Raw genomic sequence first — 16,326 nt, 5'->3', positions numbered from 1 at the left:
TGGCCACATCTTTCTTTAATTTCCTTGGGCTGGTCAAAGAGATCTGCAGCTTTTCTGAATCCAAGATGAAACCCAAAAATTTCTTCTGGGTAGATGGCACTATCTCTGATTTCTCCCAATTGATTAGCCATCCTAACTAGTAGGAAGGAAATGGCAACCTGAAGATGACGTTGGAGTACCGGAATAGACTGAGCTTTTATGAGCCAGTCATCGAGATAGGGAACAATAACAGGCCTTGTAGTCTAAATGCGGTAGCCACTGGGGGCGGAAGAGATGCCGACTGGCAGCGCGGCAAACTGGAAGTGCTCTCTGTGGCCGGAGATCTTGATGGTAATGCTGAGATACATTCTATGGATGATAGATGGGGATGTGTAAATATGAGTCCATTAGTTCTAAGGTGATCATAACTTCGCGCTGCTGGAGGAAAAATGTCACGGAGTCTACAGATACCATCCAGAATCATTTCCTTTTATAAACTGGTTGAGGAATCTCAGGTCTATTATCATCCCCCAGTCTCCCCTGGTTTTGGAACCAGGAAGACTGGAGATGGTCTGTAGAACAGCAGGCAAGCATGAGTTGTAACAAATTGGTCACGGGGAGGCTGGTCAAATTCAATGGCATAACTATGCTCTACCACCCGCAGCTCAGGGATCTTCTATCAGTTTTCGCTACAGAGTGGCAAGTGGAAGTGGCGACCTCACACAGGGCTCTCGGCCACAGAGAGCGTCTCACCTTCAAAAATTGGATCTCTTCTTTGGCTCTTCTCTGGAGAGCCCACGCCCAGCTCCTCTGGAGCGATATCTGGAACGCCTTTGAGGCTGAGGTCTAGCCTGAGAGGAGGAATGTTGCTTTATCCTTCGCCAACCCTTCCTTTAGGTCATTCAGCCCACAGCCAAAAAACCTTCCAAGATTGGAAGTGAAGGAAACATAAGGTGAATTTGGAGGCGATGTCAGTTCATGTTCATGGTCTAAGCTATAGGGGTCTTCAGGTGGCGGTCGACTGGGCCATGGTTTTTGGAGGCGAGTTTAAGTTGTTGCCCAGGAAATCGGCTGCCATATGAATGGAATCAAAGGATGTCATCTCTGGGGACACCAGCATCAATGTCACGCTCTAACTGAGCCAGACAAGCCCGTAAAGAATCAGAAACTTCTGCTGATGAAATAGCGACCGCCGCCTGAGCCGATGCAGAAGACTTTGTCTTCTTCAGGGAGGCATCTACTCTCCGGTCTAGGAGGTCTTGCAGGTTGGATCCATCCTCCATAGGGATGACTGTCCAGTGGACAGTTTTGTCACTGCGAGGTCCACCTTTGGAGGAGGTCCCTATCAGTTTAGTTGGGATGCATCAATGGGAAACATACTTTGAAGACCCTTGAAGATGTAAGCTCTCCTTGGTTGTTTCCATTCCTGCTCCATAATTTTGGTCAGAGCAGCGTCCACTTGGAAGACCCATTGCCCCCCAGTGGTGGACGTGGAGGCTTCCTCTTCAACATCCTGGTCCCTTGAACGAATGGACTTCAGCAGCCTAAGTGTTTTATCGCAGTGGCAATAGGTCTGGTGGAAATAGTGAACTGTTATCGTCTGATGGACAGGACTCCTCCTCAACATGTAATCTTTCCATGGATTTCCAAGGAGCACCTCTCAGTGCGCTGTTTTTCTGGGAGCTGAGCAATGGGGTTACGAATATCCTTTAAAGAATCCTCCAAGATAAGAGAGCGAGAGGATGCTGCCAGAAGTGAGGAAGAAACTTTTAGTCTGGATCCGTACTCACATAAACTGCTTTACCCCAACCACTACTTCTCTTGTGGAGAGTCCATCATCTGTGCCTGCAATAGGTTTCTGCTCATGATGCTCCCTCAGGATCAGAAGTAGCAGGTACTCTAGGCAGGTAGCCACCCCAGGAGGCCAGTAGCTGAGTCAGGCAAATGCGACAGTCAGATGGGCTCAGGTAGTCAGACAGACACAATAGGAGTCAGCAGGCAAGTGGCAAGTAGCCCACAGGCAGACACTGCAAATGGCAGCAGGCAGATAGCCCAGGTGGTCAAAAGCCAGCCCTCTGGGAGAGTACAACAGTATTGAACTCTAGACCAGGTGCACTCAACATAAAAGTCTGCTTCCCTACAGACTGAACCACAAAAAAAACTCCTTTTAAAAAAATGAGACTTGCTCACTCTCAAGAGTAGACTTGGTGCACTTTCAGCTTATTTCACCTGGAACTGTGGGAGTTGCTGGAAATCCAGAAATCCTCAAATTCACTGCCATAAAACAGGCTGCTGTTCACATTAGCTGTGATTTAAGGCAGCCCGTCCGACGAGCGAGACCACAGAGCCTGATACAGCTGTAGCACAGGACGGTGCGCACAGGCCATAGTAATAGATATTACTGCTTCTATATTCTGCACTGAATACAGAGGGAAGCTGATAGCTGATAGCTCCTGCACAACTGCACTGCGGCACAGATAACGCTCACAGGCTGATAGAGCGCCCAGAGCAATAGGTAGGCACTGAATATAGAGGGAAGCTGATAGCTGATCGCTCCCGCACAACTGCACTGCGGCACAGATAACGCTCACAGGCTGATAGAGCGCCCAGAGCAATAGGTAGGCACTGAATATAGAGGGAAGCTGATAGCTGATCGCTCCCGCACAACTGCACTGCGGCACAGATAACGCTCACAGGCTGATAGAGCGCCCAGAGCAATAGGTAGGCACTGAATATAGAGGGAAGCTGATAGCTCTCGCACAACTGCACTGCGGCACAGATAACGCTCACAGGCTGATAGAGCGCCCAGAGCAATAGGTAGGCACTGAATATAGAGGGAAGCTGATAGCTCTCGCACAACTGCACTGCAGCACACACAGGCTGATAGAGCGCCCAGAGCAATAGGTAGGCACTGAATATAGAGGGAAGCTGATAGCTCTCGCACAACTGCACTGCAGCACACACAGGCTGATAGAGCGCCCAGAGCAATAGGTAGGCACTGAATATAGAGGGAAGCTGATAGCTCTCGCACAACTGCACTGCGGCACAGATAACGCTCACAGGCTGATAGAGCGCCCAGAGCAATAGGTAGGCACTGAATATAGAGGGAAGCTGATAGCTCTCGCACAACTGCACTGCAGCACACACAGGCTGATAGAGCGCCCAGAGCAATAGGTAGGCACTGAATATAGAGGGAAAGCTGATAGCTGATCGCTCCCGCACAACTGCACTGCGGCACAGATAACGCTCACAGGCTGATAGAGCGCCCAGAGCAATAGGTAGGCACTGAATATAGAGGGAAGCTGATAGCTCTCGCACAACTGCACTGCAGCACACACAGGCTGATAGAGCGCCCAGAGCAATAGGTAGGCACTGAATATAGAGGGAAGCTGATAGCTCTCGCACAACTGCACTGCAGCACACACAGGCTGATAGAGCGCCCAGAGCAATAGGTAGGCACTGAATATAGAGGGAAGCTGATAGCTCTCGCACAACTGCTCTGCAGCACACACAGGCTGATAGAGCGCCCAGAGCAATAGGTAGGCACTGAATATAGAGGGAAGCTGATAGCTCTCGCACAACTGCACTGCAGCACACACAGGCTGATAGAGCGCCCAGAGCAATAGGTAGGCACTGAATATAGAGGGAAGCTGATAGCTCTCGCACAACTGCACTGCGGCACAGATAACGCTCACAGGCTGATAGAGCGCCCAGAGCAATAGGTAGGCACTGAATATAGAGGGAAGCTGATAGCTCTCGCACAACTGCACTGCGGCACAGATAACGCTCACAGGCTGATAGAGCGCCCAGAGCAATAGGTAGGCACTGAATATAGAGGGAAGCTGATAGCTCCCGCACAACTGCACTGCGGCACAGATAACGCTCACAGGCTGATAGAGCGCCCAGAGCAATAGGTAGGCACTGAATATAGAGGGAAGCTGATAGCTCTCGCACAACTGCACTGCAGCACACACAGGCTGATAGAGCGCCCAGAGCAATAGGTAGGCACTGAATATAGAGGGAAGCTGATAGCTGATCGCTCCCGCACAACTGCACTGCGGCACAGATAACGCTCACAGGCTGATAGAGCGCCCAGAGCAATAGGTAGGCACTGAATATAGAGGGAAGCTGATAGCTCTCGCACAACTGCACTGCAGCACACACAGGCTGATAGAGCGCCCAGAGCAATAGGTAGGCACTGAATATAGAGGGAAGCTGATAGCTCTCGCACAACTGCACTGCAGCACACACAGACTGATAGAGCGCCCAGAGCAATAGGTAGGCACTGAATATAGAGGGAAGCTGATAGCTCTCGCACAACTGCACTGCAGCACACACAGACTGATAGAGCGCCCAGAGCAATAGGTAGGCACTGAATATAGAGAGAAGCTGATAGCTCTCGCACAACTGCACTGCAGCACACACAGGCTGATAGAGCGCCCAGAGCAATAGGTAGGCACTGAATATAGAGGGAAGCTGATAGCTCTCGCACAACTGCACTGCAGCACACACAGGCTGATAGAGCGCCCAGAGCAATAGGTAGGCACTGAATATAGAGGGAAGCTGATAGCTCCCGCACAACTGCACTGCGGCACAGATAACGCTCACAGGCTGATAGAGCGCCCAGAGCAATAGGTAGGCACTGAATATAGAGGGAAGCTGATAGCTCTCGCACAACTGCACTGCAGCACACACAGGCTGATAGAGCGCCCAGAGCAATAGGTAGGCACTGAATATAGAGGGAAGCTGATAGCTGATCGCTCCCGCACAACTGCACTGCGGCACAGATAACGCTCACAGGCTGATAGAGCGCCCAGAGCAATAGGTAGGCACTGAATATAGAGGGAAGCTGATAGCTCTCGCACAACTGCACTGCAGCACACACAGGCTGATAGAGCGCCCAGAGCAATAGGTAGGCACTGAATATAGAGGGAAGCTGATAGCTCTCACACAACTGCTCTACAGCACACACAGGCTGATAGAGCGCCCAGAGCAATAGGTAGGCACTGAATATAGAGGGAAGCTGATAGCTCCCGCACAACTGCACTGCGGCACAGATAACGCTCACAGGCTGATAGAGCGCCCAGAGCAATAGGTAGGCACTGAATATAGAGGGAAGCTGATAGCTCTCGCACAACTGCATTGCAGCACACACAGGCTGATAGAGCGCCCAGAGCAATAGGTAGGCACTGAATATAGAGGGAAGCTGATAGCTCTCGCACAACTGCACTGCAGCACACACAGGCTGATAGAGCGCCCCGAGCAATAGGTAGGCACTGAATATAGAGGGAAGCTGATAGCTCCCGCACAACTGCACTGCAGCACACACAGGCTGATAGAGCACCCAGAGCAATAGGTAGGCACTGAATATAGAGGGAAGCTGATAGCTCTCGCACAACTGCACTGCGGCACAGATAACGCACACAGGCTGATAGAGCACCCAGAGCAATAGGTAGTCACTGAATATAGAGGGAAGCTGATAGCTCTCGCACAACTGCACTGCAGCACACACAGGCTGATAGAGCGCCCAGAGCAATAGGTAGGCACTGAATATAGAGGGAAGCTGATAGCTCTCGCACAACTGCACTGCAGCACACACAGGCTGATAGAGCGCCCAGAGCAATAGGTAGGCACTGAATATAGAGGGAAGCTGATAGCTCTCGCACAACTGCACTGCAGCACACACAGGCTGATAGAGCGCCCAGAGCAATAGGTAGGCACTGAATATAGAGGGAAGCTGATAGCTCCCGCACAACTGCACTGCGGCACAGATAACGCTCACAGGCTGATAGAGCGCCCAGAGCAATAGGTAGGCACGGAATATAGAGGGAAGCTGATAGCTGATAGCTCTCGCACAACTGCACTGCGGCACAGATAACGCTCACAGGCTGATAGAGCACCCAGAGCAATAGGTAGGCACTGAATATAGAGGGAAGCTGATAGCTCTCGCACAACTGCACTGCAGCACACACAGGCTGATAGAGCGCCCAGAGCAATAGGTAGGCACTGAATATAGAGGGAAGCTGATAGCTGATCGCTCCCGCACAACTGCACTGCGGCACAGATAACGCTCACAGGCTGATAGAGCGCCCAGAGCAATAGGTAGGCACTGAATATAGAGGGAAGCTGATAGCTCTCGCACAACTGCACTGCAGCACACACAGGCTGATAGAGCGCCCAGAGCAATAGGTAGGCACTGAATATAGAGGGAAGCTGATAGCTCCCGCACAACTGCACTGCGGCACAGATAACGCTCACAGGCTGATAGAGCGCCCAGAGCAATAGGTAGGCACTGAATATAGAGGGAAGCTGATAGCTCTCGCACAACTGCACTGCAGCACAGATAACGCTCACAGGCTGATAGAGCGCCCAGAGCAATAGGTAGGCACTGAATATAGAGGGAAGCTGATAGCTGATCGCTCCCGCACAACTGCACTGCGGCACAGATAACGCTCACAGGCTGATAGAGCGCCCAGAGCAATAGGTAGGCACTGAATATAGAGGGAAGCTGATAGCTCTCGCACAACTGCACTGCAGCACACACAGGCTGATAGAGCGCCCAGAGCAATAGGTAGGCACTGAATATAGAGGGAAGCTGATAGCTCTCGCACAACTGCACTGCGGCACAGATAACGCACACAGGCTGATAGAGCACCCAGAGCAATAGGTAGACACTGAATATAGAGGGAAGCTGATAGCTCTCGCACAACTGCACTGCAGCACACACAGGCTGATAGAGCGCCCAGAGCAATAGGTAGGCACTGAATATAGAGGGAAGCTGATAGCTCTCGCACAACTGCTCTGCAGCACACACAGGCTGATAGAGCGCCCAGAGCAATAGGTAGGCACTGAATATAGAGGGAAGCTGATAGCTCTCGCACAACTGCACTGCAGCACACACAGGCTGATAGAGCGCCCAGAGCAATAGGTAGGCACTGAATATAGAGGGAAGCTGATAGCTCTCGCACAACTGCACTGCAGCACAGATAACGCTCACAGGCTGATAGAGCGCCCAGAGCAATAGGTAGGCACTGAATATAGAGGGAAGCTGATAGCTCTCGCACAACTGCTCTGCAGCACACACAGGCTGATAGAGCGCCCAGAGCAATAGGTAGGCACTGAATATAGAGGGAAGCTGATAGCTCTCGCACAACTGCACTGCAGCACACACAGGCTGATAGAGCGCCCAGAGCAATAGGTAGGCACTGAATATAGAGGGAAGCTGATAGCTCTCGCACAACTGCACTGCAGCACAGATAACGCTCACAGGCTGATAGAGCGCCCAGAGCAATAGGTACGCACTGAATATAGAGGGAAGCTGATAGCTCTCGCACAACTGCACTGCAGCACACACAGGCTGATAGAGCGCCCAGAGCAATAGGTAGGCACTGAATATAGAGGGAAGCTGATAGCTCTCGCACAACTGCACTGCAGCACACACAGGCTGATAGAGCGCCCAGAGCAATAGGTACGCACTGAATATAGAGGGAAGCTGATAGCTCTCGCACAACTGCACTGCAGCACACACAGACTGATAGAGCGCCCAGAGCAATAGGTAGGCACTGAATATAGAGGGAAGCTGATAGCTGATCGCTCCCGCACAACTGCACTGCGGCACAGATAACGCTCACAGGCTGATAGAGCGCCCAGAGCAATAGGTAGGCACTGAATATAGAGGGAAGCTGATAGCTCCCGCACAACTGCACTGCGGCACAGATAACGCTCACAGGCTGATAGAGCGCCCAGAGCAATAGGTAGGCACTGAATATAGAGGGAAGCTGATAGCTCCCGCACAACTGCACTGCGGCACAGATAACGCTCACAGGCTGATAGAGCGCCCAGAGCAATAGGTACGCACTGAATATAGAGGGAAAGCTGGAAAGGACTCAGCCTACCTGGGCAGTGATCGAGCTATAACACAGCTGAAACGATCAGAAACACCCTGCAAAGCAAGTAAGACTGAAGACTGCAATATAAACCGAGATCTCTCTCTCACAAAGAAAGAAAAGGAAAGGAAGAAGAAGAAGGTTTGCAGACATCTTCTCCCAAACCATACAGGAGGCCACAGAGCCTCCTCCACCTGTCCACACACAGGACAGAAAAAACACGCGGGGGAAGGTCCCTGTGCCCTCTTATAGGGTCATACTCAGGTACATGTAAATTTGGCTGCACAGCACACAGAGTCAGAGATATCCCATAGTCCCTGTATTCCCCGTATTGTGCTGCTGGTGGGACGACAGGGAAATATATATTTACACAAACGTTTATCTTGGACATTGAAATTATATAAATATTTTTTTCGCACTTTGTCACACTCTGTGTTTGGTGGTGGGGAGAGTAGACAGTTTGGTACCTGGGGGTTATATACCTGAGCCAATGCTCACTGTAGCATGTGAATAGTGTCCGAGGCCCCGTCTGCAGATCTCAGCTTTCTATGAAGTCTTGTATAAAGTGACTTTCCCTGTACCTGGTCTATGAGGTGTGACCCCTTGTCTGCGCTCTTCTCCTCTCCGCATGGGGCTGCCCCTACAAATAATAATGGGGGACACAGAAATATATATATCCTATACTGCGCTATAATATTATAGGGGGGACATGACGTTGTGTACAAGTAGTTGTGTCACCTGCGGAGTCCTCGTGAAGATCACCTTGTCCTATGTCCTCGGACTCCGGCCAGTCATTGTCTGAGATGTCGTCTCTTCGTGGAGATTTCCATTTGGCAAGGAAGAAATCTGAATTATTACAAATTGTCTGGAGGAAGAAGCAGAATATGGCCGCAGGCAGTGAGTCCTCACAATACAAGTATTCTACAGGAGCAGGAACCACCAGGAGGAAGAAGCTGCAAGAAGCCAGAAGACGGAAACCATCCCAGAGCCCTGATTTTATTATCATCACATCCTGGTCCTGGGGTTACACAGAGTCATCTCTCCATTCTCCATCCTATAGGTCTATAATCAGCGAGCTCAGGACCCCGCACATCACCAGGACCAGCAGACATGACCCCAGTGACCTCCGCTCTCCTGCTGCTCCTTCTGTGCTATGGAGGAACCAGAGTATAATAATCGGAAGCCCAGGGAAGGTGAATGGAAATAACAAACACTGATACTCACCTTACCTGGGCTTCCTCACTCCGGCTGTCTTCAGCATCTTCAACCATCTTCCAACGTCCCTGCTGAGGCCTGTTATTGGTCCTCAGAGGTCCCGTGGGGGCGCAGTTACATCATTAGGCCTCTGCACCCCATGTGACTGCTGGGGCCTAATCACAGGCCTCAGTCATGTGACAGAAGAGCATTGGAGAGGTGAGTATAAGTATTTATTATATTAGGTCACCTCCCCTGGCTAGTATCTATTGGAAAGAGGCCGGCGACATGCCCTGCCCCCATTTCATTTACAATGTGTATAGTGGTCAGGGAAACAGGCTTTCCCAACCGCTATCATAGTGGTCCAGGGCCCCGGCCAGCTGGTTGTGGGCCCTGTACCCCGCCGGGCCCGATCCCACCCTCTGCGACCACAGTCGTTACGCCCCTGGACCCAACCTTATAAAGCATTATAACTAGACAAAACCATTATGATGTTCCCCCGCCCAGTGGGGTTGTTAGCTTCCTCACCGGCCATGTGTCTTCCGCTGCCGGCCATCATTACGTACAATTCTCTTTAGTCTGTGACTTTGATATAAAACTGGTGAATATCTCGGAGCAATGGGGCAGATTTATTCACAATGGTGTTATGTACGCCAGTCTTACTAAAACCCCTGACAGGCACAGGGAACGACCGAATTATGAAGAAGCTCCGGCCTTGGATGTTCCAGCACCAGAGAGGGGTCGACATCAGATAGGAACCGGCGAAGATTTCCATATAATCCAACCCAGAACACTGGCATGAGCGGCGAGCGAGGCACAGAACGGGGGTTGTGGCACACAGAATTATGTCCCCCCCATCTCTGCCCCCAGATTCATGTCCCCTCCATCTCTGCCCCCAGTTTCATGTCCCCCCATCTCTGCCCCCAGTTTCATGTCCCCCCATCTCTGCCCCCAGTTTCATGTCCCCCCATCTCTGCCCCCAGTTTCATGTCCCCCCATCTCTGCCCCCAGTTTCATGTCCCCCCATCTCTGCCCCCAGTTTCATGTCCCTCCATCTCTGCCCCCAGATTCATGTTCCTCCATCTCTGCCCCCAGATTCATGTCCCCCAGATTCATGTCCCCTCCATCTCTGCCCCCAGATTCATGTCCCTCCATCTTTGCCCCCAGTTTCATGTCCCCTCCATCTCTGCCCCCAGATTCATGTCCCTCCATCTCTGCCCCCAGATTCATGTCCCTCCATCTCTGCCCCCAGTTTCATGTCCCCCCATCTCTGCCCCCAGTTTCATGCCATTCTCTCCCCTTCATCTGCTCACAGTTTCATGGGCCCCTTCATTATGTTCCCCTCAAGGTTTAACACAAAAAACACTGATACTCACCTTCCAACGTTCCCCCGCCGCTCTCTCTGTGGTCATTCATATAGTTGTAGGTGCAGTGTGATGTCATCACATCGCGCCTACACATGCAGAAGCCAGAGAGCAGCTGTAAGGGCTCGTTCACATGGGGTGCGGTGGGACAGATTTTGGCACCGAGAGTGACGCGGCTCCCAGTTTCATGTCCCCTCATCTCTGCCCCCAGTTTCATGTCCCCCCATCTCTGCCCCCAGTTTCATGTCCCCCCATCTCTGCCCCCAGTTTCATGTCCCCCCATCTCTGCCCCCAGTTTCATGTCCCCCCATCTCTGCCCCCAGATTCATGTCCCTCCATCTCTGCCCCCAGATTCATGTCCCTCCATCTCTGCCCCCAGATTCATGTCCCCTCCATCTCTGCCCCCAGATTCATGTCCCTACATCTTTGCCCCCAGTTTCATGTCCCCTCCATCTCTGCCCCCAGATTCATGTCCCTCCATCTCTGCCCCCAGATTCATGTCCCTCCATCTCTGCCCCCAGATTCATGTCCCTCCATCTCTGCCCCCAGTTTCATGTCCCCCCATCTCTGCCCCCAGATTCATGTCCCCCCATCTCTGCCCCCAGATTCATGTCCCCCCATCTCTGCCCCCAGATTCATGTCCCTCCATCTCTGCCTCCAGTTTCATGTCCCCCCATCTCTGCCCCCAGTTTCATGCCATTCTCTCCCCTTCATCTGCTCACAGTTTCATGGGCCCCTTCATTATGTTCCCCTCAAGGTTTAACACAAAAAACACTGATACTCACCTTCCAACGTTCCCCCGCCGCTCTCTCTGTGGTCATTCATATAGTTGTAGGTGCAGTGTGATGTCATCACATCGCGCCTACACATGCAGAAGCCAGAGAGCAGCTGTAAGGGCTCGTTCACATGGGGTGCGGTGGGACAGATTTTGGCACCGAGAGTGACGCGGCTCCCAGTTTCATGTCCCCTCATCTCTGCCCCCAGTTTCATGTCCCCCCATCTCTGCCCCCAGTTTCATGTCCCCCCATCTCTGCCCCCAGTTTCATGTCCCCCCATCTCTGCCCCCAGTTTCATGTCCCCCCATCTCTGCCCCCAGATTCATGTCCCTCCATCTCTGCCCCCAGATTCATGTCCCCCAGATTCATGTCCCTTCCATCTCTGCCCCCAGATTCATGTCCCCTCCATCTCTGCCCCCAGATTCATGTCCCTCCATCTTTGCCCCCAGTTTCATGTCCCCCTCCATCTCTGCCCCCAGATTCATGTCCCTCCATCTCTGCCCCCAGATTCATGTCCCCTCCATCTCTGCCCCCAGATTCATGTCCCTCCATCTCTGCCCCCAGTTTCATGTCCCCCCATCTCTGCCCCCAGATTCATGTCCCCTCCATCTCTGCCCCCAGATTCATGTCCCCCCATCTCTGCCCCCAGATTCATGTCCCTCCATCTCTGCCCCCAGTTTCATGTCCCCCCATCTCTGCCCCAGATTCATGTCCCCTCCATCTCTGCCCCCAGATTCATGTCCCCCCATCTCTGCCCCCAGATTCATGTCCCTCCATCTCTGCCCCCAGTTTCATGTCCCCCCATCTCTGCCCCCAGTTTCATGCCATTCTCTCCCCTTCATCTGCTCACAGTTTCATGGGCCCCCTTCATTATGTTCCCCTCAAGGTTTAACACAAAAAACACTGATACTCATCTTCCAACGTTCCCCCGCCGCTCTCTCTGTGGTTATTCATATAGTTGTAGGTGCAGTGTGACGTCATCACATCGCGCCTACACATGCAGAAGCCAGAGAGCAGCTGTAAGGGCTCGTTCACATGGGGTGCGGTGGGACAGATTTTGGCACCGAGAGTGACGCGGCTCCCAGTGTCACTCTCGGGTCAAAACCCGCTTGCCACGATTGTCGCGGTTGCGGATTCCCCCTCTGGAGTCGGCTCAAACGAATGGGCTGTCTCCGGAGGTTGCTGCTTCCAGAATCCGCCTGAAGAAAGGGCTGATTGCTTCTTTTTTTTTCCGCTAGCGGCAACATGCTTCTAGGGGAAAAACGAGCGCTAGTGGTCTCCATAGATAACCAATCCCTTAGTGCCAGTTTTCCCACATAGAGGGAAGATATTGGGGTGCCCATTGGGCACATGGCACTTTCTTACGCCGAGTGTGTGCCACAACCCCCGGTCTGTGCCTCGCTCGCCGCTCATGTTAGTGCTCTGGGTTGGATTATATGGAAATCTTCACCAGTTCCTATCTGATGTAGACCCCTCTCTGGTGCTGGAACATCCAAGGCCGGAGCCCCCCGGAGCCGCGGTCTTAGTAAGACTGGCGTACATAACACCATTGTGAATAAATCTGCCCCATTGCTCCGAGATATTCACCAGTTTTATATCAAAATCGCAGACTAAAGAGAATTGTACGTAATGATGGCTGGCAGCGGAAGACACATGGCCGGTGAGGAAGCTAACAACCCCACTGGGCGGGGGAACGTCATAATGGTTTTGTCTAGTTATAATGCTTGGTGACTAGAGATGAGCGAACAGTAAAATATTTGATGTTCGTTATTCGTTCCGAGCAGCCGCTCAATATGTGACTATTGGAAGGAATATGGAACCCCATTATAGTCTATGGGAGAAAATGCTTCGCTACAGGGGATCCCACCATTCACCTCAGGAGGGTCACCAAGTCCACTATGACACCCCAGGAGGGATAATGGAAAAAAAAAAATAATAATATAAAATTCACATTCAGAAATAGGGGCTGGAGTTGTAGGAGGAGGAGGAAGAGTAAATTGGGTGCTGGCAGCCCCTCTCCAGTACCTGGACTGTGGACTGGATATACAGCTGGGTATCCCCGTCCTCGCCCATGTCCCCTGCTGCTACGCTGCTGTATGATTTGCAGATTGATTTTACATTTAGCTCTGAGCTGTTATTTCCTGCCTAAGCCCTGTATCGCCCTGAGACCAAGCTCTCCCTATCACTCCAAAATGAAAATGAGACGAAGATGGCCGACACTATTCTTATGAATGGGAGGTCACATGTTTTCGGCAGCCAATGGGTTTTTTTAATTTTCTTCCCTGCCTCCGTTGTCGTAGTTCCTGTCCCGCCTCCTCTGCACAGTTATTGGTGCAAAAAAAGCGCCAGGGAAGGTGGGAGGGGACACACATTTTTACTGTGTTTGCGGCCTGGTATTCGATTGGAATTGAATATCCCGAACGGACTGATATTCGATCGAACGGCGTTCACTCATCTCTAATTGTAACCCATAATTTACCTCCGATCCTTCCAACCATGTGTCCTTCATCATCTTCACGGCCTCAGAGTCCTGGTACTCATGTGTCACCTGCTGAGAAACCGATTCCTCCTACTCTGAGTCTTCCGCCTCTTTTTGATGAGCAGTAATGGAGCAGGACAATACCTGGCTTTTATAGTCCACCGGGACAATGTTTGGAGCTTTAGCAGCTACAATCCAGATATGCAACAACTTCATGTTCTAGTTCCGCGCCATGTGTGCAGGCCCAAGACCATCCAGGGAACATTTGACGTAACACTTAGAAGGACCAAACAGTCTACTGCTAGTTACTGCTACTATAATCGGTTTTGATCGTCCGCCTCAGGCAGCAGAGGGTTCACCACTGACTGCAGATGTCCTGGCTGTGGTCGGCTGCTCAGGCCTACACACATTGCGGTATTACTTCTGGATGACGCGGGGCGGCACTATTACTCCCTGTATCTTGTGTGCTCTAGGCTGACATCTAGTGGTCTATCTCTATTACTACAATGAGGATTCCTCAGTATCGGCAGCGTGAACTCTGAGGCCCTCTAGTGGTGATATCCCGCTCCTACGCTGAGCATCTGGATTGGTCCACATGGGCTCCTGTACTTGTCGGCCATTACACCAGTTTGTAGACTTTATGTTTATATTATTTTAATTATTTTTTTTTTATTTTTTATTGTGTGTAATATCTTCTTATTTATTTGTGAGTATTTTATGATTTTCAATCATTGAACCTTTGTGTCCATCTAACAGACAGGAGGAATATTCCGCCCCCTACAGACATCAGATAATTAGGTTTATATATTTGTGTTCCTGTTTCTGACTGGTTGCGTCTGCACCGCGGCTTCTACCGAGCTACATCCCCCACTATATACTGCACACCTCGTAACTTATGCAGAGCAGAGAGAGGGATACAGCATACCTCCCAACTTTTGAAGAACTGAAAGAGGGACAAAATTTAGCCCCGCCCACTTTTGTGTTGACTCCGCCCATTCGTTAATTTTTCATGTGCCTGCACACAGTATAATCCTCCTACAGTCACCCGTAAATTATATGTCCCCCCTCTCTCTCCCCCAGTTTCATATAAACCCTTCATCTGCCCCAGTTTCATGTCCCCTTCCATCTCTGCCCCCAGATTCATGTCCCTCCATCTCTGCCCCCAGGTTCATGTCCCTCCATCTCTGCCCCCAGATTCATGTCCCCTCCATCTCTGCCCCCAGATTCATGTCCCCTTCCATCTCTGCCCCCAGATTCATGTCCCTCCATCTCTGCCCTCAGATTCATGTCCTCTCCATCTCTGCCCCCAGTTTCATGTCCCCACATCTCTGCCCCCAGATTCATGTCCCCCATCTCTGCCCCCAGGTTCATGTCCCCATCTCTGCCCCCAGATTCATGTCCCCTCCATCTCTGCCCCCAGATTCATGTCCCTCCATCTCTGCCCCCAGATTCATGTCCCTCCATCTCTGCCCCCAGATTCATGTCCCCCATCTCTGCCCTCAGATTCATGTCCTCTCCATCTCTGCCCCCAGATTCATGTCCCTCCATCTCTGCCCCCAGATTCATGTCCCCTCCATCTCTGCCCCCAGATTCATGTCCCCTTCCATCTCTGCCCCCAGATTCATGTCCCTCCATCTCTGCCCTCAGATTCATGTCCCTCCATCTCTGCCCCCAGATTCATGTCCCCCATCTCTGCCCCCAGATTCATGTCCCCACATCTCTGCCCCCAGATTCATGTCCCCTCCATCTCTGCCCCCAGATTCATGTCCCCCATCTCTGCCCTCAGATTCATGTCCCCCATCTCTGCCCCCAGTGTCATGCCGTCCTCTCCTTCATCTGCCCCCAGATTCACGTTCCACCTCCACATTAAACTTACCTTCTCTTCGGCAAATTTAGCCCCACCCACTTTTGTGTTGACTCCGCCCACTCGTTAATTTTTCATGTGCCCGCACACAGTATAATCCTCCTACAGTCACCCGTAAATTATATGTCCCCCCTCTATCTCTCCCCCAGTTTCATATACACCCTTCATCTTCCCCCAGTTTCATGTCCCTCTTCCATCTCTGCCCCCAGATTCATGTCCCACATCTCTGCCCCCAGATTCATGTCCCTCCATCTCTGCCCCCAGATTCATGTCCCCTCCATCTCTGCCCCCAGATTCATGCCCCCAGATTCATGTCCCTCCATCTCTGCCCCCAGATTCATGTCCCTCCATCTCTGCCCCCAGATTCATGTCCCTCCATCTCTGCCCCCAGATTCATGTCCTCTCCATCTCTGCCCCCAGATTCATGTCCCCACATCTCTGCCCCCAGATTCATGTCCCACATCTCTGCCCCCAGATTCATGTCCCACATCTCTGCCCCCAGATTCATGTCCCCCATCTCTGCCCTCAGATTCATGTCCCTCCATCTCTGCCCCAGATTCATGTCCCCCATCTCTGCCCCCAGATTCATGTCCCCACATCTCTGCCCCCAGATTCATGTCCCCTCCATCTCTGCCCCCAGATTCATGTCCCTCCATCTCTGCCCTCAGATTCATGTCCCCCATCTCTGCCCCCAGTGTCATGCCGTCCTCTCCTTCATCTGCCCCCAGATTCACGTTCCACCTCCACATTAAACTTACCTTCTCTTCGGCAAATTTAGCCCCAC

The sequence above is a fragment of the Leptodactylus fuscus genome, unplaced genomic scaffold (assembly GCF_031893055.1).
Source record: "Leptodactylus fuscus isolate aLepFus1 unplaced genomic scaffold, aLepFus1.hap2 HAP2_SCAFFOLD_212, whole genome shotgun sequence".
Classification (NCBI taxonomy): Eukaryota; Metazoa; Chordata; class Amphibia; order Anura; family Leptodactylidae; genus Leptodactylus; species Leptodactylus fuscus.
This window is presented reverse-complemented; position numbering follows the sequence as displayed.